This window comes from Vicugna pacos, chromosome 9 (genome assembly GCF_048564905.1).
Source record: "Vicugna pacos chromosome 9, VicPac4, whole genome shotgun sequence".
Classification (NCBI taxonomy): Eukaryota; Metazoa; Chordata; class Mammalia; order Artiodactyla; family Camelidae; genus Vicugna; species Vicugna pacos.
Window position 1 is genome coordinate 18311930 of NC_132995.1, and position 23719 is coordinate 18335648.

General features: G+C 43.6%; 1 long non-coding RNA gene across 1 annotated transcript; it reads left to right on the forward strand.

Annotated features, from left to right (window-relative positions):
• Positions 1-1631: 1631 nt before the first annotated feature.
• On the forward strand, positions 1632-5669 carry LOC140698444 (uncharacterized). The gene is made up of 2 exons (XR_012076232.1): positions 1632-1705; positions 5214-5669. It is a non-coding gene; the product is annotated as an uncharacterized lncRNA (long non-coding RNA).
• Positions 5670-23719: the final 18050 nt, after the last annotated feature.

The window sequence follows — 23719 nt, forward strand, 5'->3', positions numbered from 1 at the left end:
ATGAGTTAGGGACCATAACTAGCTCCACATTGTACATTGAGGGGTAGAGAAGTTAATTAACTCGTCCACTGCTAATAAGGATCAGAGCTGGGATTCAGGTGTAGGCTGTCTGACCCCAGAATCCACACCCTTGACCATTAGGGTACATTACCTCTTTGCAGAGTTGAGCTCTCCACAAATGTGCCTCTCCCCTTCCCTGATGGAGCACGTGGACCCCAGTTCTAAGGGCAGAAGCAGTCCAGACTGTAGCAACAAGATGCTGGGACATGAACCCTACACTAATAGGGCTCTGCTTTTTTTTTTTTTCTCTTTTGCAGGGACCATTGTGGCTGCAGAGAAGGGTGCTTTGGGAAGTGGGTTGTGTGATCAACATTGTGAGTGTTCACCAATATCTTCTTCCCTATCTTTGGCATATAGAGAATTATAACTTCTGCATCCTTAAAGTTAAGAATAACCGTGGATTCATTCTGCCATCCACCCCTAAAAAAAAAAAGGAAAGATGTGTCAATTCTGGTGAAAGAATTTAAGAACTAGTCTTTGCTTCTAGATGCTTCTTCCTCAGTGACTGGGAAAGCACATAATTCTAGGGAGGTAACATCACATTGAATCAGACTCTACTGCTACACCACGTAGGGAGGACACCTGTCTCAGGGTATTCCCTGGGTCTACTGTGGTGTTGCAAGAGCAAGAAACAACATTTTCTTTTAAGCTTCTGAGATTTGGGGCTCTTATGTTACTGAAGCAAAACTCAACTTATCCTGACTGATGTAGGTGGTGTTTTGAAATGTGAATGGAGGTGGATTTTGAGGTGAGTTGAGGAAAGGAAGGGGAAAGAGGCTGAGAATTTTGTTGACACTTTGTCTCTTTTCTCGGTGTTGGAATTCACTTTGAACCTTTTTTTCTGTTTTATCTTGGCAGTAGGGTTATTTCCTCTGAGTCTAAGAGTTGTGCTCCACTCTGCCTCGGACGCTTCTCAGGGGCAGCATGGGGGAGAAGCCAGGCATCTGGGGTTATACAGGGACTTGGAACTCCTATTACATTCCTCTCTGAACCCCTAATGTCCTGCTTCTGGGGAAAGGCTAAGGACGTGTGAAAGCTCATTTCTTGGATTTCCGTCTTGGAGGCAGTATTTTCCTAGCAGTTCATTGAAACCAAAGTTGTCAGTAAAATGTATCCATCTCATTTTTTAGAGCTTTTCTGAAGAATACTAATGCAGTGTCATCCTTGACAACCCTCTTATCTCTACCATCTTTTCCGCAGTCTCTAAACAGCCAGGAATGATGGTTCTCAAACCTCAGTGATTAGCATTTTCTCAAGCCATTTAATACGGATTTTGGTGCAAAATGGAAGGTGAGTTTCAAACACGTCTAAGATGGTTTCACTTCTCTCTGCACTGCTAGGATCAGCTTCAGGGTTGGATTTGTAATGTTGAGAAATCCAAAGTCAGATGGACGTTTGAGAAGATGAGCAGCATTTTCACCAAAGAGAGGAAAAGGAGTCTTGTCTGATATTCCCACTGTCTTCTGGTTCCACTCCCCAGGGCTCTCCCTTCCTCTCCCTTTCCACGGCCTAGTGACGTCCAGAGTTTAGAATGAACATGGTTCCAAATCCATATTCTAGAAGCCAAACAATCTCTCCCCTCCTCCCCCGAAGGAAACAGCCTTCAGAAGGAAGGGCTGAGTTGATGCGTGGAATGCTTTCTCAGGTTTGAGTCCTGGCGTCCTTTCCTTTCCTTGCTCACAAAGCATTTGTTCTTTTAAAGGAACCAATATGTTTGTGTAACTGATGTGAAACAAGCTTGACTCCAAAAAGATTTAGCTTAATATCCGCCTGTGCATTCCGGGGGCCAGCCGTCTGCGGGCTGTGCATTAAAGGGCCTGGCGGTGGCACAGCTCGTCACGTATGATATTGGGCACGCAAATGTGACGTGATGCCCATGTACTCTTGAGGGTAATTCGATGTGCCAGCCAGCTCGATGGGCAGAGAAGCTATAAACATAGTTGTCACAAGTGAGAAAGAGCGCTGGGTCGAAGGCAGGCTGGAGGAACAGGCAGCAGGGGAACCTGTCTCCCAGCCCTAATGAAAGTGTTAATTAGTGTGTTACAGAATTTACGGTGAGGATGGCCTCACCGCCGGGCCCCTGGGTGACACACTCCTCTTTAACCATTTCTTTCTCTGGTCCTCGCTTCTCCAGCATCCTCTCCTGGTCAACACACATCCAGGGAGGAGGGAGGCAGACGGGCTTGGGCTACCAGGGGAGGCTTTTGGGGGGCTTGGCTAAAGAGAGAAGGCCAATAGGGCGTATGGCTGTCTGATGTTTATAGGAATAAGTACACATTTAATCTACATAATCATTAATCTTTCTTTATGTAAAAATGATTAGTAAATAGGGTTTTTATGCAACTGTTTAGTTTACACATTGGCACCATAGATTAACTTATTTCTAAAACACTTGATTTTATCACTCTGCCTAATGATTTGTCACATGATTTATTGGGTAATATGATAAATCATGTGCAATTTATTGTTTATCCTATAAAGAGTGCAACAATTCGTTAAACAGTGATGAAACCCAGCCGTCGCGCAGGAAAGCCCACCTTGTTGCCTGCTGCGCTCGGTGGGGCGAGCGTTCCCCTGGGGCTGGGGTGGCCCTTCCTGGATCCAGGTTCACAGCATGGGGCAGCGAGCCTGCGCTTAAATTAAATAGTTTTCGAAAATAATGGTGCAGTCATAATCTTATACTCTAGCCATATTTATTTTATATGGAAAAATAAAGTCTAAAGCCTGATGGGTGTTAAATCCGTGGATTTATTTGCGATAATAAATGTGGCATTCTTTGTTACGAAGGCATTAAACTTAATGGCAATGTTTCATGATACCACAAGGCAGTTGTGTTTTCCTGTCCCTGGTTTCATTTCAGGCCAAAGCACCTGCTGACAGGCTTTCTGGGATGTTTCTGGGTGTTCCCCAAGCTCGGAGGGCTTCTTGGTGCACGAGGCCCGGGTGACAGGCACAGAGCTGAGGGCAGTACCAGCACCAGGGTCCTGACCTCTGACCTTAAACCTGCTCCCAGGGACACAGGCTCAACTTTTAAGAGATAGTCATTTACTACCGGTCAAGACCCAGCGAGTTGGCCACTCCTGCCCTTGCAGGGAGAGACCAGGCAATGCCCTGCTTTTCCAGCCCTGGCCTCTTGTCCTCCTGTCTCTTAGTTCTTTGCTGTCCCTTCCTTTCTATGGAGGTGTTTTTGTCTGTCCAGCTGCCTGCTTGCCTCCTTCCAGCAAGAGAACCTCATTCTCTTCCCTTCACTGTCAGCACCAATGACCTCTCAGTACCAGTGACTTCCCTGGTGGCTCAGGAGTGCCTATGTTGTCTTAAACTTCAACAGTCAGAGCAGGACATCCACTGATTGCTCAGATGGTGTGGGTTTGAGCATGGGACCCAACCGAGGCCAACCAGGGCTGAAATTAGCCTGAGGAAAATGCACGGGAGAAGTCAGCATGGAACTGCTGGTGGCCACCTTGTCCTCTCAAGGACATGGAGAACGTGCCCCCAAGAGTGAAGCTAGCACAGGTGAAGACTGGCGAGACCTGATCCTGTGTTAGTATCTTACCTGTTAAGTAACATAGAACATTGCATGAGCCCCTGGATCCAGCCCTACCTGAAACCTGATTTACCCTAGGACGTCCTTATTCTTGTGTTCTTTCAGTTCAAGCCAATTTGGCATAGACAGACAATTTTTAAAAAATGTCATTGATGCACTAGCTCTCCCTAAAGGCTGGGTCCATATTTTTTCATCAGGAAATCTAAGATGGAGAAGGGATGTTTCTCTCCCTAGTTTTCTTTCTCCATCTCTTAGGATGGCACACACACTGCAATTCTCTGAGTTGCCCTGAGGCTTCCACCTCACCCAGAAGAGTCCCCCCTTGACCTGTTTGGTATACTGGACCTCTATGTCAAACTTCACTTTAAAAATGAGTTCAGCTATTGCCAGTGGCAGTATGTAGTGCCTTATCTAAACGTAACCTTCTGCGAGTACTGTGTACACTGCATATGGTGTATGGCACGTGGTACCAAACATGACACAGCTTTTACATGGAAGACCCTCAGTAAACATGCACTAATTCTTTGAATAACTGGAGGAAAATGAAGACAATCTGAGTGTGAATGAAACATGTTTATTAAAAGTTGTCCAGAGGCTAAGCAGGCCTTTAGTAGAGGCTGCAATTGTTTTTTTTAAATGCAGAGGTGGATTCAAGATGACTCCAAGTTCTTTGCCACTCTTCCTACTGAAAGCTGGAGTCTGATTTCCCTCCCCTTGGATCTGGGATGGCCTCAGTGACTTTTTTTCATCAATAGACTGTGGCAGGAAGAATGTTCCAGCCCTTCATTGCCAGGTCCTGAGAAACCCGTTAAATTCTGCCTGGTCCTTTAATAATGCTTACCCCGGAGGAAGCCAGCCTCCAGGGAAGCCTGCATGTCCGGAGACTGCCATGCCAGGAGGAAGCCCAAGCTAGCTGTGTCGGGAGGCCCTGGGGGAGAGAGGCCTGGCCAGGGCCCAGCTATCCAGTCATCCAGGCCCAGGTGCAGGCCTCTAGATGACTCCAGCCCCAGCATCTGACTGTAACCCCAGAAGAGACCGGAAACAAGAACTGTCTAGTCAGTGCACAGAAATGCGAGAGATAACGAGATATTTCTGTTCACTTTGGGGTGGTTTTCTGTACAGCAGTAGACAAGCAGAGCCAGGGAAAAGCTCCTTTACCCCCCATGCAGCACGTGTGGTTCTCCCGTGTTTCAGGGACTTTGAATTACATGATCTCTCACGGTCCTTTAACCTTCCAAATGCAGTGCCGCCAGACCCAGATCCTTAGAGCTGACAGGTTCTTTCCCCCTTGCTGGCCCACACAGCGGTTGGGAGTGCCCGATGCAACAGAAGGACCCCAGCCTGCAAGTGAGGGCACCTGCACTCCGCCCTTTTTCTGCCAGTGAGGAGCCGGGCATCCCTGGGATCCCAGCTCCTCCGTCTCAGTTCATGTGTCCTGTCCTCAAGAAGGCCTCCCAGCCCTTCCACCTAGGAGGAAGCCTGTCTCTCCGCTCCCCTGCACCTGCTGTCACATCACCCCATTCACTTTTTGTCCTTTGTAAGTACCCGGTATCATCCTGAATCTGGGATGACCTTGGTGATCTTCTCAGTTTTCTTTGGTCTTCCATAGATCTGAACACAAGGACAACAGAGACCCTTGGCCTGAGTGCCATGAATACTGTTGAACGTGGATAATCTAGTCACAATGAATGGCCAGGCTTCCACGTCCCACCACGCTCGCTGTAAAGCGATTGTCAAGGACACACCATCTCTGGTGACTTCTGGCTTGGATAGTCCAAGAGCTGAGGATGTGCGGACCAGCCAGGAACAAGGATATGATGGAGCCTAGAGGGAATCAGAGCGTGAGAATGTGATCCCCACCTACAAACATCTCCTTTGGGGGATGTCAGGAAGACCTCAAGGGGCCCCCACACCCCTGTGTGCACTTAGCCAAATCACAGTGGCCAGGCGAGAGCCTTTGGCCAGTTCCAGGTCCTCCCACCCCTGAAGAGCTTGTAAGTTTGGGAGTGTGTTGATGCCACATCCCTCTTAATACCTCATAAAATACTATTTGCCAATAATGTCACCCTGTAATTACGTTTGCTGAACTCGCTCTGCCTGTGTGTATGCTCTTTTTTCATTATGTAGTTTCAACCTTTATAATGTTACCAATTGACACCATAATTAGTATAGTTTACTGCAGCACTGATTATGAGGGCCTCCTTGTCAATCAGTCTCTGTTTGTTTCCGTCTGAGGAGCCATTATTCCTTTACCTCTAAGCCTTGGCTAATTTGCAGGGCACGCGGGTATAGGGCTGTGTGCTTGAGAAAGGGGTGCTTCTGGGGCCGACTTGCCCTTGACTGTCCAGCTCTTAAGAGGTCACTTTACTTCCAGTCTTAGGACACATTGCCCTCGGCCAGAGCTCTGGGAGGAGCAGAAACCCTCGGGGCCCCGGGAACAGGGTCAGGGCCCCGTGCGCCACCCCAGCCTCTCCCCTGGGCGAGCCCCCCGACCTCTCTGGGGCTCCTCACCCCACCCAGCTCTCCTCCTGCCCTACCTGCCTCGGGGGGATTCAAAGAGCTAACAGATGTGGGAAAGCTTTTGAAATAAGCGTGCCATATAAATTCAAGGTGTTTGGGAATGGTTTTCTCATAAACCTGCCAACACTATCTTTTTGGAAAAGACAGAAGTCACAAATCCACTCTCGTTTTAATTTGCCCTGGTATTTCCTCAGCAGATGGCGAAAGAGCTGTTTGCTGTGTGCCCTCTGTACCGGCAACGAGAGGCTGGTGCCTGCCCCGTAAACCCCAGGGACGGCGCCTCCCTAAAGGAATGGATCGGTTTCCTGCGATGCCCCCAGAAGTCCTATTGGGAGGAAGGCAAGCACCCCTTCCTCCCCAGGGTTCCCAATGCCCTTTCCAGGCCTGCCTGGCTGCCCTCCCGTGGGATACACAGGGACTTTTCTGAAACCCTGATGCTTCTCCTTGTGTGGGCTTGAGGAGAGCACACCCAGGTGTGACCCACATGCCTTCCAGAAGCAGGCAGAATCTCGTCCCCGAGGTTCCTGGGCCTTGTGTCCCATGTCATGTAAGGCATTTCACTGCCACCATGGCCACTGGCTATGCATCTGTCTGTCCGCTCACACCCCGATCCCCCCTGGGCTTGGAGCTGGAGGAGAATGAAGAAACCCAACATCACTTGAAGGTCAAGCCTTATTCCCCAGTCCAGCTCAAGCAGCCATGAACACTAAGCATCCTCTCTCTTCCCGCCTCCTGGCTCTGTTTCTCACTTCCTTCACATCTAGAGAGGGTAAAGCGGCTAAAGGTGAAAATTCAATTAGACCTTTACTTTTACCTGCTTCCCAGGTAGCAATCACAACCAGCTCCGATGGCAGGAAACTCCATCCTCCATACAGCAGCCCCTGAAAACCCAGGACATCCTGTTTGCTGCTCAAGCCAGCCTCCCCCTGACATTTTATCTATAAGTCCTGGTTTTGCCCTTGGAGGCTGCACAGAGCACGGCTGCTTCTCTGTTTCTCTAGAACCCTATTTTTTTTTTTTGTCCTTTAACTCATCTGTCTCCCTCCCAAGATACCTGAGGTACAAATTCCTAGGGTCGGCCTTTCACACTTCTCGTGGCTGCGCCCGATAAGTCACGTAGGATGGCTGCAGATGGTAAGAGAAAGCACGTGAGGTGGTCCCTATCCCTTCTGGATCCCCGAGTCTGGCCAAGGAGGACCAGTTAGAGATTCACAGGGCCCATGAAGGCCTGTTCTAGGTCCAGGAGCTGAGAACATGGGTCGGGGAAGGGATGCTGAGCCACGTGTCATGGGTCTCCTCACCTGTGCCCAGGGTGACACCAGCTCTCTTTCTTCCTGGTCACCATCCCTCCTCATTTTTCTTCCTTGGGATCTTCTTTCCCCATCACTGCTGCCTGGAATGGAAGCTCCTCCCTCTGAAGAGCCCAGACTTCTCCCCTTAACACCTCCGTCCTCTTTAAGACCTTCCTTGACTCTGCTTTCTTTCCAGAGCACCCCAGGTGCTCAGTTTGGGAGCATGGAGAAGCAAGGGTCTTAGCAGGCAAGCCCACCTTCTAATGGAGATGGAGAAACGCGTTTTGTAAACATCAGAGACGATTCAGACTCCCAGCGGATGCGCATGTAACGTGGCTTATGCTAGATTACTCTTGCTTAAGTTGGAGTCTGTGATTTAGCATTCCTGTTTAGCTGCGGAATTCCACGGAGGATATTGCTGGATCCCAAATCCTTTGTCAGTGTAATTGAGCATAACATCTTTTCAGGTTTGTATTTCAAAAGATGCATTATCTCCCCTCATCCATTTGTTCTATTTGAGCTATTCAAAACTTTTAGCTTGCCCCATCCCTCGGAAGGAATTTGAGTTTTAGGCTGATAATTTATGTTTATGCTGAGAATGTGATTTCCTTTCTGCACCCAGAATGATTAATAGACTTCTCTCTGTAAATTAGTATGGGAGAGGATATAGGTAAATCGCTAACGAAACTAAGAATTTCACTTTGTTCCAGTGACTTCTTCGAGCTCTTTCTTATTCGTGCTCCCTAGACACACGGTTTCACCTGGACCTTGTGCTCTTTTTTGGCAGAAAAGATCTCATCCTTGTTTCCCACTTCCTTTAAGAGCAAGGATCAGCCAGCCACCCTCTCCCTCCAGGCAACCCAGCCTGCTGCCTGTTTCCATATGTCCTGGGAGCAAGGAATCGGTTTTAAATTTTTAAAAGATTGAAAAACTCAGAAGACGAATAATATTTTGTAATACCTGGAAGTTATATGAGAGACACATTTCGATGTCCCTGAATAAAGCTTTGTTGGAGCACAGCCGCACTCATCCATCTATGTGTTGTCTTGCTGATTTCACATACCATGGCAGAGTGGAGTGCTTGCAACAGAGCCCTTATGTCCGGCCAAGCCTAAAATATTTACAGTCTGGCCATTTGCAGAAAAGGTTTGCCAGCTCCTGCTTTAGAGAAAGAGTGAGAATTTGCTTGCGCTTCAAGTGGGTATTCAGGTTCTTGGATGCCTGTCTGCCTTTGCTCTCTGTTAGTGATCACATCTCAACATCCCTTGGAGAACTTTCCCTCCCTCATGCCCAGTCCATGTGACTGAATGAGTGTGACCCTTCCCCTCAGTCTGGCTCTACCCACAGATGGAGTACATGGCTTAGGCTGGAGCCAATCACCTCAGTACACTCTCCCCAGAGCAGGGTGATTGGTTCAAGATAGTCACTTGATTGGACCACTAGGATCTATGTCGGGGCTCCCAGGTGAGAAGCAGATGCTTTTTCTTTGAGATGTGAACCAGGGCTTGTAGAGGTAGAAGCGAGAACGGGCATCTTTTGACAATGAGGGACTTGAGAGGGGGGTTAGAACTGGTGACTTTATTTCAGTCTGGAATCAAGCCAGATCTGATCCCCCCACCACTTGTCTGTTTGAGCCCATGGGCTTTTGCTTAAATCTGTGTTTCTGTAGTTAGTGGGGTGCATTTGTGTCATATGTGTCCCTTACTATAAAGACCTGGCTCACACCAGCCTGCTGATCATGGACTGAAAATAGGCTGGGCTGAGGGACCCCCACCACCGGACCAGACATTTGCTTCCATTAAAGCCAAGAATTGAGTTGATCTCAGAACCTCAGGTGGACTGCTTTGCCTTCCCAGAAGTGATGGGGACACAGCTCTGGGCCAGGGCATGGTCTGCAACAGTGAGAGAAGGTGGGCGACTGAGCTGATGCAACAGAGGTGCCATCACCAGCACCATCTGAGCACCAGCTGTCTCCGTGGAGGGCCTTGGGTAGTGCTGGCAGGCAGAGAAACACAGTGGTGGAGTGGAAAGGCCAGGGCTGTGTGCCTGGCTTTGGCGGCAGCCTTGACACTTCATGAGCTGTAGGGTCCTGAGCACACTGCTGAGTCTCCATGGAACGGGGGTCTTCCTTAATGGGAGTTATAACATTTGTCTTCCCTTGAGTGTTGTAAAGAATAACCCAGACAATCCAGATGAAGGCAGTGTGTGAACTGTAAGGTGATGGATGAACGCTGCTGGTGGTTCCGGTACCCAACACCCGAGTGCGGCTCTGTCCACCATAGGATTTAGGGGGAGGAAAGTAGGGCACGGGTGTGGATGGAAGTGTCTCTTCTCCCCTTCCTAGTCCTCATCTCAACACACTGCTGAAGTAGATGGGGCGGGTCTCATCAGCTCTATTTGAGGGAGGAAGAGGCTGAGATTAGGGAGGTTGTGGGGCTTGCCTGAGATCTCACGGCCGGGATGACACTGGATCTTTAGCGTCTCAGTCCAGGCATTTACAGCAATGTTGCCTTCAGAAATAAAGTCTGGAAGGAGTCAGAGCAGCCTGTGATCCGCCTTCCCATTCTGGAATAGTTGTCAACAAGACACGCATGCGGGCTGACAATGCCAACAGTATGTCCCAGCCCAGCCCCGTCTGCCCGCCCACCCACAGTGCCCAGGGAGGTGGCAGGCTCCAGCAGGGTATGGTCTGCGGCAGTGATGGTGACAGGGTTCTCCCGGGTGCCCTCCATGTTGCCGACGAGGCTGGGGTTTCATGGACAATTAAACAGGTCCAGAACAACTTGTGGCTGCTTGAGGTTTAAAAGAATCAGTGCATATGGACTTAATTTCCTCTACAGCACAAGTGTGTTTAAGCCTAGAGGAAGAAGTGCCTGGGATGGATGAATTTCAAGTGTCTGAAATTAAATCTCTAGCCCCTAGGCTGCCTCTCTGTGATGCCCTGTAGCTTTTATGTGGGATCCACTCTGGGTCTTTGGTAGCTCAGAAAGACCTATCCAGCATGATGCTGTGACCTGACCCCTTCATAGCAAGATGCTTCTGAAAACATCTTTCAGGTTGTGGAGTGAGCTCTACTTGGACCTTCCTTTAGATTCTCCAAAATGGGTCATTTGGCCGGCTCCTGGTGGTACTTCCTGCCTGCATGGAAGACAGTGAGAAATAGCTGGGTGTCTGAGATCTCAGAGCTAGACATTTCAGCCAAGAAGAGGGGAAGGGGTCCAGGGTCCATGGATGGAGAGAGGCAAGCACAGCAGCCCGGAGAGGGTGTACATCTGGCTCCAGGTCCTTCTAGAGAAAGTCCTTCATATCATTGAAGGAGATGGGATGAGGAAGGAGGACTGGGAAGAGAGACGGTGTGGCAGGCTAGAGAGGACAGCTCTCAGTGCAGCCCTGGAGGAGGGGTGCGACTTTCCTCCAATCCAATCCCACCTCCTCCTACTGCCAGGTTCCAGAACACAGCCCAGAACTTTATGGAGGAATGAGTAGGAAAGAAAAGAGGGCTTCATAAAGGAGATCAGTTGTCAATATTCTCAGCCCCAAACAAGGAGCAGGCACATACAGGGGAGCCAGCAAGAGGGTCGCCAGGCAGTGAAAAAGGACCCTGGACCCCACGACTGGAATCGGGATGTGCAGCCTGCAGAGAGGAGAGCCCCCAGCATGTGCACTTGCAGCTCAAAGACCTGGGGGTGAGGTCTGTGTCAAAGAGGGGAGGGGACTGCACATGCCTGCAGAAGCCAAGGTGGGACAGGACTGCCCTTCTCTCTGCTGATGAGGGAGGAGGGCGAAGGACTTTGCCTCCATGTGATGAGAGAGATTTGTTTACTTGGGACCTCATTTTCCACAACCCCAGGTTAGAAAAATTAACCCATCCATTTGTTAGAAATGAGCCAAAGTCCCCTCCCTGAGGCATACTGCTTTTACTAAAGTCTTGCTACTTCTGCTCTTTAGGAGAAGCTGATAAGGTGGTATTTGTGTTTCTGAGCTTTGACATTGAGAGAGGCAACTTGTGAATGAAGAGGAGAAGAAAGCTTTTGAAGAAAGTTCCAGATGTCCGGAGCAATGGCTAGGACCAAGGGGGAGGGTGGGGCTGATCTGGGGGTTAGCGCCCGGGGGTGGGAAGCATGTTTCAGAGCTTGGAAGTGGGAGTTTTATTAGTGGCTGAAAAGCATGGCAATGGTAGTCTGTTCGAGATCATTCTGTTTTCTTTCTGGAGTCCGTCTAAGAGCGTGTCTTTCTCAGAAATACATCAGTCAGGCTGTTCACTCCCTCCTACGTGACCACCATCTGCTGTGATGATGGCTCCTTGGGTCTCAGGAGAAGAGAAGGCCAGGGCTTGGCCCTCATGGGACTGTCTGCTCAGCCAGAGGACCAGCGGGGTGCAGGAAAAATAAAGGAAAACATAGAGGCCCCACTATTTCTGAACATCTGTAGGGCAGAGGTTGACCAAGGAAGGGCCTGGAAGGAGCTCTCGCGGGAGCTCAGGGGTGTGGAGGAAAGCGAGGAGGAGGAAGCTTGCCTTTAAGGGCTGAAAGCCTTCTTCTCCAGCTGAAGCAGTGAGAGAGGAAGGATTCAGAAAGGGCCCAGAAAATGAAGATGCCGGCTGAATGCTTCCATCTGTGGCTCTGATTGAATTATGGGGAAAGAGGAGGTTGGGGGAAGCTGTTGGCAGATCTCAACCACATCATGGCAAATGAGGCCCTTTGGCCTTTTGGAAAACCCCTGCTTTATGAAAATAAATGAAAAGAGATTGAACCCTTCTGCTGCCTTCTCTCCCCTCCGTTGTTAGAGGCAGGCACACGCTGCTCACCATTGTTTTACCTTCAGATCGCTTGCAGTGCGAAGGGCAAACCTGTAATTACCCTGCCTGCTGAAAAGGATGGCTGTCACTTAAGAGAAAACCTGACTGCTTTCCTTCCACGGGGTCTCTGATTCGTGCCAGAGATTTCTGTCTGTAATCTCTTCAACTAGAGCTCTGTCTGAGCCAACCCAGTGTCAGGGAAATGACAGGGTTGCTGGTGGCAAGATGAGCTGGTGGGAGGGGCACAAGGCCGGTTCCCAGGATGCTGGGCCTGCCTCTCCAGACCCCCTCCCACCCAGACAAGGAATCTTTTGATGCTAGGAATGGTTCCTGCCACTACCAGGGAGATCTCATTCCCCAGGTCCATCTGCTTGGCCGTCTTAGGAGAGGGGAGACATCTGGTCAGATCCTGGAATAAATGTCAAAGGGTCATTTAATGACTTAGTGTGGGAGTCATGGGATCAGAGATGCTCACCAGATACAGTGCATACGGTTGCAAGTGAGAGAAACCCAGCTCAACCTGGCTTGTGCAAGAAGAGGGATTTGCTGGTTCACTCACTGATTGGTTAACAAACGTGCAGAGCTTGGGCAGATTCAAGGCAGCCTTGACTAATCTGGAGGCTCAGCCACGTGACCAAGCTCTAGCCTCTGCCTTCTGTAGGTCTGGCTTCATCTCATGGGCACAGGATGACTTGACCACCCACACTTCCCAAGGCAGGGTTCCTCTTCCATCCCCTGATTAGAGGAACCACGGTCAGTTCTAATCATTCAAACTATCGTGCTGGTTTTGGCAATGGAATAGCCCGATGACCTCAAGCAGAGTCATACGTTCCACCACTGGAGCTGGGGATGGACTTGGCCTCATCAGAACCATCAGGAGAATTATGGAGTAATTTAAGGAAAGCAATGGAAATTATGGGCTGTTGGGAAAGGACACACGTGGCCACTGCATACTCTGAAAAAGTCTGTTGAAAGTGTCTGTTTAGGTGATGCTAGAGAGATGGATGCCTTCTTACTCCGTAGTCTGGGCCACTGTGGACATTCAGGGTCAGAGGAACCCCAGAGAACATCAAAGCTAATACAGGGTTCTCTGGGACAGAACCATCACCAGATCACTAGGCCTCCAGGGGGCTAGAAAGGCATCACTTTATGAAACATCTTAATACACAGATGAAAAGCTATCTTGATGTAAGGGTTTTGTCCTTGGAAATACGAAAAGTCATTTCTTATATCTTCCACTCATAGATTCTGACTTATCCAGGCCCCTCTGTCTCAACTTTATCCGCTCTTACTTACATGGAACCCCACTTTATTTCCCCGCAAACTGATTTCCTTGTACTTCATGGTGAGCTATGTCTCCTCAAAAAGACACCCTGTCCTTCCTCCAAGTGGAGTATCCGAAGCTCCAAGTATTTTTCCTCTGCTTCTTCCCCTTTCAAAACTCACCAGTCCTGAGACTCATGCACTTGGAACATCACTAATCCAGGCCCAGATGTCGGAGGCCAGCCGTGGTTCACTGTGTCATGACAGTTATCATGGCCGTGATATGACAGGAGTCCTCAGAGCTGGAAATTCGGGCCTCAGATAAAATGGTGAGCTTGAATGTGACCTGTGGAGAAAAGAGAATCAGAGACGAGAAAGTCAGTCAGAGATTCCTCCTGCCACTTACGCAATTGTCTACTTGGCCTTTACAAGTTCTGGGGGGAAAGATGATATGGAAAGATGATACGGCTTCAAGAGACAATTCTGTGATGCAGTTTCTGTCTTTGATTCCGTGGCCTTTGCAATGAATTCTGTTTGCTAGATCTGCCCCTCTAACCTTCCCGGGGAAAAGGGGATTTCCTTGAGTTTAAATGTGGGCATACTGTCTGCCTTTCTGTCTGTCTGTCTCTCTGTCAGACAGACAAAACCTTGGCTAAGAAGTAATCACAGCAATCACACAAATACCAGGAAGAAAACTAAGACCCAACTTGTGACATTGTGACAAGCAGGAGTAGGTTTAGATATAAGCAAGGACTCTTTTTTTTTTAAAAGATATTTGTGACAATTAGGGAGAACTCAAGAAAACAAGAACAATCAATTTTCTTGGAACTAAATATGTTACTGTGAGAGTCTGAGGTCAAATCACCTTTAGGGGTTCGCCCCAGCTGTTGAATTGTAGATGCTAAAGAAAAGAAAAGGAAAAGTCTGTTTCTAAGGACCCCTGGAACAGCTTAGAGTAACTGGAAAATGGAAAACTAATCAATTCCATGTACTTTTCTGAAATGTGGTATTTACTGGGAACTGCAGGGATGGAAATGAGACAAGAGATGGCAGGATCCCTGCCCTCTAGGAATCAGATAACAAATACTCACGGAGAGCCCACTAACAACCACATGTCAGGAGCCGATGCCCTGGAGATGCAGTAGCCAACAAGGCAGACGCAGTGCTGGATTTCATGGATCTCACACTCTAGAGGGGAAGGAAGAGTATTGTAAAAGATATTCAGGATGCAAGGAAGGGACTATCGGGACAAACTGAGCCTCATAGGAAGTAATGGGAAAGGTCTCTCCAAGGAAGGGAGGGTTGGATTGAGAAGTGAAGAATGAGCAGTCTAGTTGGGAAGTCAAACCAAATTGGGCACAGTTCAAAGTTGCCTCTAAGGAGCAGTTTTGGAAACCATGGTGATTTGCTTATAGGATTCAGAACCTCTTTCCCAGGACTACATAAAATGATCAGAGAACTATCAGAGTTTAAAAGTGCACGTCACAGATTTTGAGGAATTTCTGTTAGAAATAGTCTGTCTGATGGTAGAAACCTCTTGCTGAGAAATTAATACAATATGGAAGTTAGATAATGTGTATTCTAGCAAAACTCCATCTATGCCTTCTAATTTGGAGAGAAATAGTGAATGCAAAAAAAAGTCATCTGAGTTCTTGAAAATTTGGAAAATAAAAATAATGAGATGTAACCAAAGTAAGTCTTAGAATTTCCAACCCTAAATACACTCATTGTTAAGAAAGAAAGAAAGAAAGAAAGGAAGAAAGGAAGGAAGGAAGGAAGGAAGGAAGGAAGGAAGGAAGGAAGGAAGGAAGAAAGAAGAAAGAAAGAAAGAAAGAAAGAAAGAAAGAAAGAAAGAAAGAAAGAAAGAAAGAGGGAAAGAAAGAAAGAGGGAAAGAATATAAAACTGATAGAATATTTTTCTCTAAAGTCTTTACAAGGTACAAACATAGGCAAGTTATTGCAAAAATTTAACCGAGAGAATAGCCCCATGTTAAGTGCTTTATAATTTATTTAAGAAAGCTGAAAAATATTGATATTAAAACTAGACTATATACATAAAAGAGAGATGAGGGAGGAAAGAAAACAGGTCACCTAACTTAGGGATAAAGATTTAAATTCTTCAAAGATGAATTACTCAAATCAAATCCAGTATTACAACAAAAATTTTCCATGGCTAAGGAAACATTTTTTTTAGAAAACATAAGTGATTCAATATTAGGAAATCTATTAATATATTTAGTCACATGAATGAAACAGAGCAAAAACTATTCCTTCAATTGCTGAGAAGGCATTTGATAAAATTAAAAAAATGATTTGTGTTAAAAGAATTCGATTAGGAAGATACTTTTGAAAATTGTAAAAATGTATTTTGACTCATTCACCACTATCTTATGTAGTTATGAAACACAGAAAGTATATCTGTTAAGGCTAAGAGTAATAAAGAATGGCAGCTATCCGCATTACTATGTAATATTATTTGGGCACTAACAGCCAATGCAATTAAGCAAGAAAAAGAAATGAAAGGCATAAACACTGGGAGAGAGTAGCGCCAACACCAAAAGGCAATGAGCAGAATGATTACATGCAGAGAATCCTGTGGTTGAATCAATCAACACAGGTCAGCCTAAGAACTTATCTGTCAGAAGCAGTCATCATTTAAGAATCAGTGATAAAGAAGGCAATTAGGGACCTCTGTGACCCCTGGGAGATGTTACCATCTATATTAGATTTTACCTATATAGGCTTCTCATCTACATGTTTAGTGAGAAAGAGTAGGATTATTATTCTTTTTTTAAATTGAAGTACAGTCAATTACAATGTGTCAATTTCTGGTGTACAGCACAATGTCCCAGTCATGCATATTCATACATATATTCATTTGCATATTTCTTCCATTAAAGGTTATTACAAGATATTGAACATAGTTCCTTGTGCTATACAAAAGAAACTTTAAAAAAAATCTATTTTTACATATAGTGGCTAACATTTGTAAATCTCAAACTCCCAAATTTATCCCCTCCCACCCAAGAGCAGAATTATGGAAGAGGATTTGGGGAAGGTGTCACCCACTGTAGCAGGTTAGCCCCCCCAACACTGCTGACAAGGGTTAGTGGGAGAAAGCCCATCTTAGGGTCTGAATTCTTTACTTCAAAGGGGGCAAAAATTTGTGGTTTAGAGTCATGGGCTCTTGGGTCTTTCTGCCTTAAATCCGTAACGTAAGCCCTGTAAACTTCAGTCTTCTCATCTAGAAAAGACAGATAATCTTAACTCACCTAGAACTGATGCACGGAAAACCCTTGCAAAATGTGGGGCTGTGTCAGGAGTATAGACGTTACCCCCCAAATAGCTATGGTTATTTTGCAACCTCCTTTTGAGGTTATCCTTTTGATAAGTGTACCTTTCTCCCTGTATCTCTTGGTATGATCACTAATGAATAAGCTATTAATATAATAAAAATCAACTCTGCAACATGAAAGAGCAAAAAGAAAACAAAATATAAGAGAGACTGTGGAATCTCAGAAGATGGGGAAAGGTTCCCATGTTCTGGAGTTCCATGGAGAATAATTCTCTTACACTGCCTGGAAGTGATTGTGTATTACTCCTACTGAGTAACTTCAGTTGCTTTTCAAGGTATTTCAAGTACAATTATTAAATAGAGATACTCAATAATGTTTTAAAATATTTAAAATGGTTAAATAGAAATATTTAACAGACTAGGACTAATTTTTCAAAATATGGAGTATCTATAAGGAAATAAAAGAAAGCAAAATATTATTGAGGAAAATTAATAAAAGATTTTAATACATGGGAATACGGGATTGGGAAATTTTTATTTCTTCCCTGAGTCAATTTATAAATGTAATGTAGTCCCAATCAGTCTTATGAATGACTTTTTGGCAAGTTGAAAAAAAATATTTTATACATTTCACCTAGAAGAATAAACATATGAAATGAGCAAAAGCAGGTTTAAAAAGGAATGTATGTAGGGAAACCTTGCATCACCAGATATTAGAACATGTTATGAAGTCACATTGTTCAAAAGTGTGAAATATAAAAATAGGTCTATGGAAGAGAATACTGATATTATAAATAGACCTGAATGAATAAAATTATTTATTATATTACACAGATAGTGTTATTTATGAAATAATTAAGAGGCTCTTGGAAAATTGCTTAAATATTAGGGAAAACAAATTAGTTCCCTATCTTCTGATGGTTGGAAAATTCTTTCCAAGCATAATAATAGTCAGAAAATAACATGAATTTGCTTAAGGTTTCTGTTTATTAACAGTACTATATACAAAGTATGATCAATGATTACCTCTGATTGGTAGGACGAAGTTCTTTTACTTTGTTTTGTTCAAGTTTCCAGAATTTCTAAATTCTCTACATTAGCATGTTTCTAGGAGGAGGACTAAAGGTGAAAAAGGGATAGAGGAACTTGTTCATTGCAGCATTATTTACAATAGCCAGGGTATGGCAGCAACCTGTGTTCTGCCCACAGATGAATGGGTCAAGAAAAAATGTGTATATATATATTATATATAATATATATACACATTTTTATATTATTTTATATTTACATATATTAAATATATATAGATAATAAAATAGAATATTATTCAGCCTTAAAAAAGGAAATCTTGTCATTTGTGAAAATGTGGATAAAACTGAAGTGCATTATTTTAAGTGAAATAAGCCAGACAGAGAAAGACAAACACTATATGGTGTCACTTATATGTGGAATCTAAAAAAGCAAAAACAGACAGACAAAAACACCCTTTCAGACAGATTAGAAGCACAGAATAGAAAAGTGGTTCCCCAGGGGCAAGGGAGATGGGGAAATAGGGAGAGGCTGGTACAAGGAGTCTAAACTTTCCGTCATAATTTGAATAAGGTCTGAGGATGTAATGTGTAACATGGTGACTACAGTTGATAACACTGTATTGTATAATTGAAACTTTCTAAGAGAGTAGAACTTAAATGTCCTTATGTACACAAGGAAAGATAAATATGTGAGGTGATGGATGTGTAATTAGATCAGGGATGGCGGGTAACCCTTCCACAAAGTATATGTGTATCAAGTCATCAGGTTGTACACTTTAAAAGTCGCATGGTGTTACTTGTCAGCTGCACCTCAATGAAGCTGAAAAAGTGGGAGTGGAGGAAGTGTGTTGGTGCACAACTGGGAAAGAAGACACCTTTGTCCAATATATTGTAGGATGAAAGCTGTTCCTTTTTGATCAAGATTGTTCTTGAACCTTTAAGAATCATTTGTCTACAGATTAGGAAGCATTGGTCAAACTTTTCTGATGTGTAGAGATAGAGTGGAAGTCTGGGGGTGGGATGTGGGCTTGCCCTAGGTGGGGCCTTGCTGTGCAGCTCCCCATCCATGGAGGGTGGGGAGCAGGAGACCAGCGTGGCCTGGGCAGGTGTGGGGTCCAGAGAGAGGGGAGAGTAGGACCTCACTGCAAATTATCCTCCCAGCAGGATAAACCCCAACTAGTCATCATGTATTAGAATTTTAACATATTACTGAGTTGAATTTGCTAAAATTTTGCTAAGAATTTTTAAACCTCTATTCACAGAGGATGTTGGTCTCTAGTTTTTTTTTTTTCCATTGTAATGTTTTTGTTTGGTTTTGGTATAAGGGTAATGATGGCCTCATAAAATGAACTGGTTAGTGTTTGCTCCTCTTCAAATTTTTGTAATAATTTGTATAGTATTGATACTAATCCTTCTTCTTTTTTTTTTTTAATTTAATGGAGGTACTGGGAATTGAACCCAGGACCTTGTGCATGCTAAGCATGCACTCTACTATGAGCTATACTCTCCCCCCAATCCTTCTTAAATGGTTCATAGAATTTACCAGAGAAGCCCTCTGGGCCTGGAGTTTTCTTTCTGGGAAGGTATTTAATTGATGAATTTAATATCTTTAGTAGCTACATAGAGCTACTCAAATTTTCCATTTCTATCTTAGTCAGTTGTAGTGATTTATCTTTCATAAAGTTGTGGGTGACATTCTTTTATTGTCCTTTTAAAGCTTATAGGATATGATGTGGTTCCCCCTCTTTCATTCATATTATTGCTCATCTGTCTCCTCTTTTTTAAAATATTTTTATTTATTTATTAACAGAGATGGTGGGGATTGAACCCAGGACCTCGCGCATGCTAAGCACGTGCTCTACCAGTGAGCTATACCCTCCCACCTCCTCTTTTGTTTTCTTGATCAGCAAAGCTAGAGCTTTATCAAATGTACTCATCTTTTTTTAAAGAAAGTTTTAGTTTTGTTATTTTATTCTTTATTGTTTGTTTGGTATTGAGTTCTGACTGCTCTTATCTTTTTGAATTCCCATTTTGTGCTTACTTTCATTTGCTTTTATTTTTCGAAAGTTTAAGATGAATGCTTAGATGATTGATTTTGGAGCTTTCTTCTTTTCTGATACAAGTATTTAAAACTATAAATTTCCTTTTGAGAACTATTTTAGCTGTATTCCATGTGTTTTGGTATATCATAATTTTATTTTCATTCAGATTAAAAATATTTTCTAATTTTTCTTGTGATTTCTGCTTTGACACCTAGAGTACTTAAGAGTATTGTCCAGTTTTCCAAGTATTTGATGATTTTCCAATATCTGGGTTTTTTTTAATTGCTAATTTAATGTTGTTTGATTTCAGTCCTTTGAAGTGTATTAGCAATTCTTTTATTGCCCAACATATGGTCTGTTTTGGTGATTATTCTCTGAGTCTTTGAAAAGGATGTGCATTCTCCTAGTTTGGGTGGGGTGTCTATAAATGTCAGTGAAGTCAGATTGGTAGATAGTGGTGTTCATGCCTCCTGTGTCCTAACTGATTTTCTGTCTCCTTGTTCCACCAGGTACTGAGCAGGAATATTAAAATCTCCAACTCTCATTTTGGATCTGTCTTTCTTTTCAGTCCTGTCAGTGTTGCTTTGCATATTTTGAAAGTCTGTTACTGTGTACATACCTGTCTGGGATTGCTCTGTCTTGTTCCTTTGTATCTTGGGTAAACACGTTACTTGTCCTGAAATCTGTTTTGTCTAATAATAATATAGCCATTCCACTTTATTTATGGGTCTCTAGTGATGTTCCCTCTTTTAGTTCTAAAGCTGGTCGTTTATATCTTCTCTCTCTCTTTTTTTTTCTTGGTTAGTTTATCAGACATTTATCAATTTAATTGCTTTATCTTCTAATGATCAACTTTTAATTTTGTTGACTTTTTCTATTGCATTTTCTGTGTGTGTGTGTTTCATTATTGCCACTCAGTTTTTCAGTTGGAAGCTGATTTGAGATCTTTATTCTTTTCTGGTATAAGCATTTAATGCAGTGATTTAATGGGGGTGATTTTCCCACTTCCAGAGGAGACATGTGGCAAGGTCTGGATACATTTTAATTGTTCTAGTCAGGGGGAATACATCAGTGAGTAAAATAGACAGAACAGCTCCCTATGGGATTCTCATTATAATTGGAGACATAAGCAATGAAGAAGATTTAAATATATAATACAATGTCAGGTGGTGATGAAAATCAAAGCAGGATAAAGAGATAGAAACTGATGAATATGGGCCAGTTGAGACTGGGTAGTCAAAGAAGGCTCCTCTTACAGAGTGATATTTCAGGAGAGACCTGAATAAAATGAGGAGAGGAGCCATATGAGTATCTGTGGGAATAACTTTCCATGCAGAGGAACAGCAACTGCAAAGATGCAGAGATTCTGAATTGGGAGTATGGTAGGGAGGCGGGGTGGGGAAGCAGCAAGGTGACTGATGCCAAAGCCTAGGGAGCAAGAAGTAAGCGGCAGAAGATACTGGGAAGTGCTGTGGACCAGATGGAGTTGTGCTCTGCAGGCCATGGGAGCAATTTTGGATTTTATTTGAAGCATGGCGGGGAGTGAACATTCTGAGCAGTGGACACCATTAGGACCCCTGGGGTTGTTGGTTTGTGAATAGAATGAAGGGAACAAACATGGAACCGTGGAGACCAGCTGGAATTTACTGAAGCCACCCAGGTGAGAAGGGTTGGTGATTTGGGCCAGAGGGATAAAAGTGGAGCTGATTGCAAGTCCAGGCATATTTGGAAGTGGAATCCTGAGTTTCCTAATGGATTGGCTGTGATACATTCGAGAAAGCAAGGGACTGAGGATGACTCCAGTGTTTTTCCTGAGCACCTGGGTGGACGGAACTGCCATTTACTGAAGTCGAAGGCTATATTAAGTTTGCGAAGTCTATTGTTCATCCAAGCGGAGTTGTCAAGAAGCAGTTGGTTATAACAGGTTAAGAGGCCAAGGAAAACTTCAGGGCTGGGGACGTAAATTTGGGAGCTTCTGCATAATAAAAATCTAAGATTGAAATTTGGTACGTTAACAGAGTAAAGCAGTAAAACCATTTATTTCTCTTAATAGCCATTCAAAAGCATTAAAAAAATACTATCATCATATCATGATGAAAATAATAAGCTAGGGATAGAAGTAAAAATAAGAATAGTAGAGCAAATATACAAAATATCAGTTAAACATACGCACTGCCCTTAAAGTTAGGAAACGTAAAAAGTTTACTATTATTCAATGTGTTATTAGATGCTTTAGCCAATTAACAAGGGAGAAAAGGGATGAAATAAGGTTGAAAAAAACAAAACCGTCTTTACTTGAAGATGATATGATTAACTACTTTAAATAATTGAAGAGACTGTATTAACAATTGAATAATCAATTAACAATACATTAATATTGACAGAAGATTTCAGCAGAGTGGCCGGATATAAGATTAATATGCAAAAATCAGCAGCTTTCCTATACACCAGCCAGTAACCAAGTACAACGCACCTTGTTTAAAGTAGAAACCACAACAAAAATCTGTAAAATATTGTAGCTGGAAGTAAATAAATCTAACAATAATTATGACACATTTCCTTGGAAAATCTAACATTTAGCAAATTAAGGTTTGAACGTAAGTAGAGAATTACTTAGCATTCATGTCTGGGAAAATCTATTTTAAAGATGTTCCTTCTCCCCAAAATTATCTGAAAATTTAATGGAATCAAATTTGCAATGAGATTATTATGGAAATCGGCAAGCAGATTCTAACATTCAAATAGAAGCTAAATGGTTGTGGACAGCGATGCGATTTTCAAAAAGATGATCAAAAGAATGAACTTTAACCATCTGATATCAAATTTATGAAGCTCTAATCATTAAAGAAGTGAGGTTTTTCTTAAGAATATACAAATAGATGAAGAAACTAAAAAGTCCAGTAACGAATCCCTGTATATTCTGGAGTATGAGAGTCACTAATATTTGGAATTAGTGTAGATAAAAAGGGCGCCAAAAAAATTGGGAGAACTGGTTCTACATGTGAGATACCTAACTTACGAAACTCACAAAATGAATTTAAGATATATTAAAAACCTAAACACATATATGCACACAGAAATAAAATTACAAGCATGTTAAAAAGACTTAAAGAATTTATTTCAAAAATTATACAAATATGAAAGAAAAGATGAGTAAATTACCACGGGTTTAAAAATGCATATAATCAGGAAACATTTCAAGCTAAAGTTGATACTGGGAGACAATATTTGCATCAAATATGATGAAGGTAACTAAAAAATGCATGAGAATGTTTCTAAATCAATAAGAAAATTCAAGCCATTTAACAGAAAAAAATAATAAAAGATACCTAAATAATTTAAAGAGAGTCAACCAATTTGCAGGACTCAGAGAACATTTTGCTCCATTTAGGGGACTGCCAGGATTATATTAGGAAAGCATTAGAATTCAGCCCAAGAGATATAACCAACCCTATTTACTGAAACATTGTTTGTAAACAGGAAAAACAAAAGCCCAAAAAGATGAATAATGAACACTATAAGGAAATGGTTAAATAAGCCATAGTACAAAATGTTGCATCACATTTTAATTAAAAAAATTTTTTTCCCTCAACACATTTTTAAAGGTCAGTAAAAGTTTCTTATTGTTCTATGTAACTGGTATAAGAAACAAACATACATCATGACATAATCAAAAGGCAACTTTACTTTTTGTTACATATCGCCTCTTAAAACTGTATTCAGTCGGGGTATTTCTTCTCTACCCCTGGGCAACAGTGGCAGCAGTTCCAGGCTGTATGTGTACTCACGGGTGAAGGAGGGCCAGGGGGACAGTGGAATGGGACGCCCTGTATAGGATGACAAGCTTTTGGGAAGACAATCTCTTTATGAATCT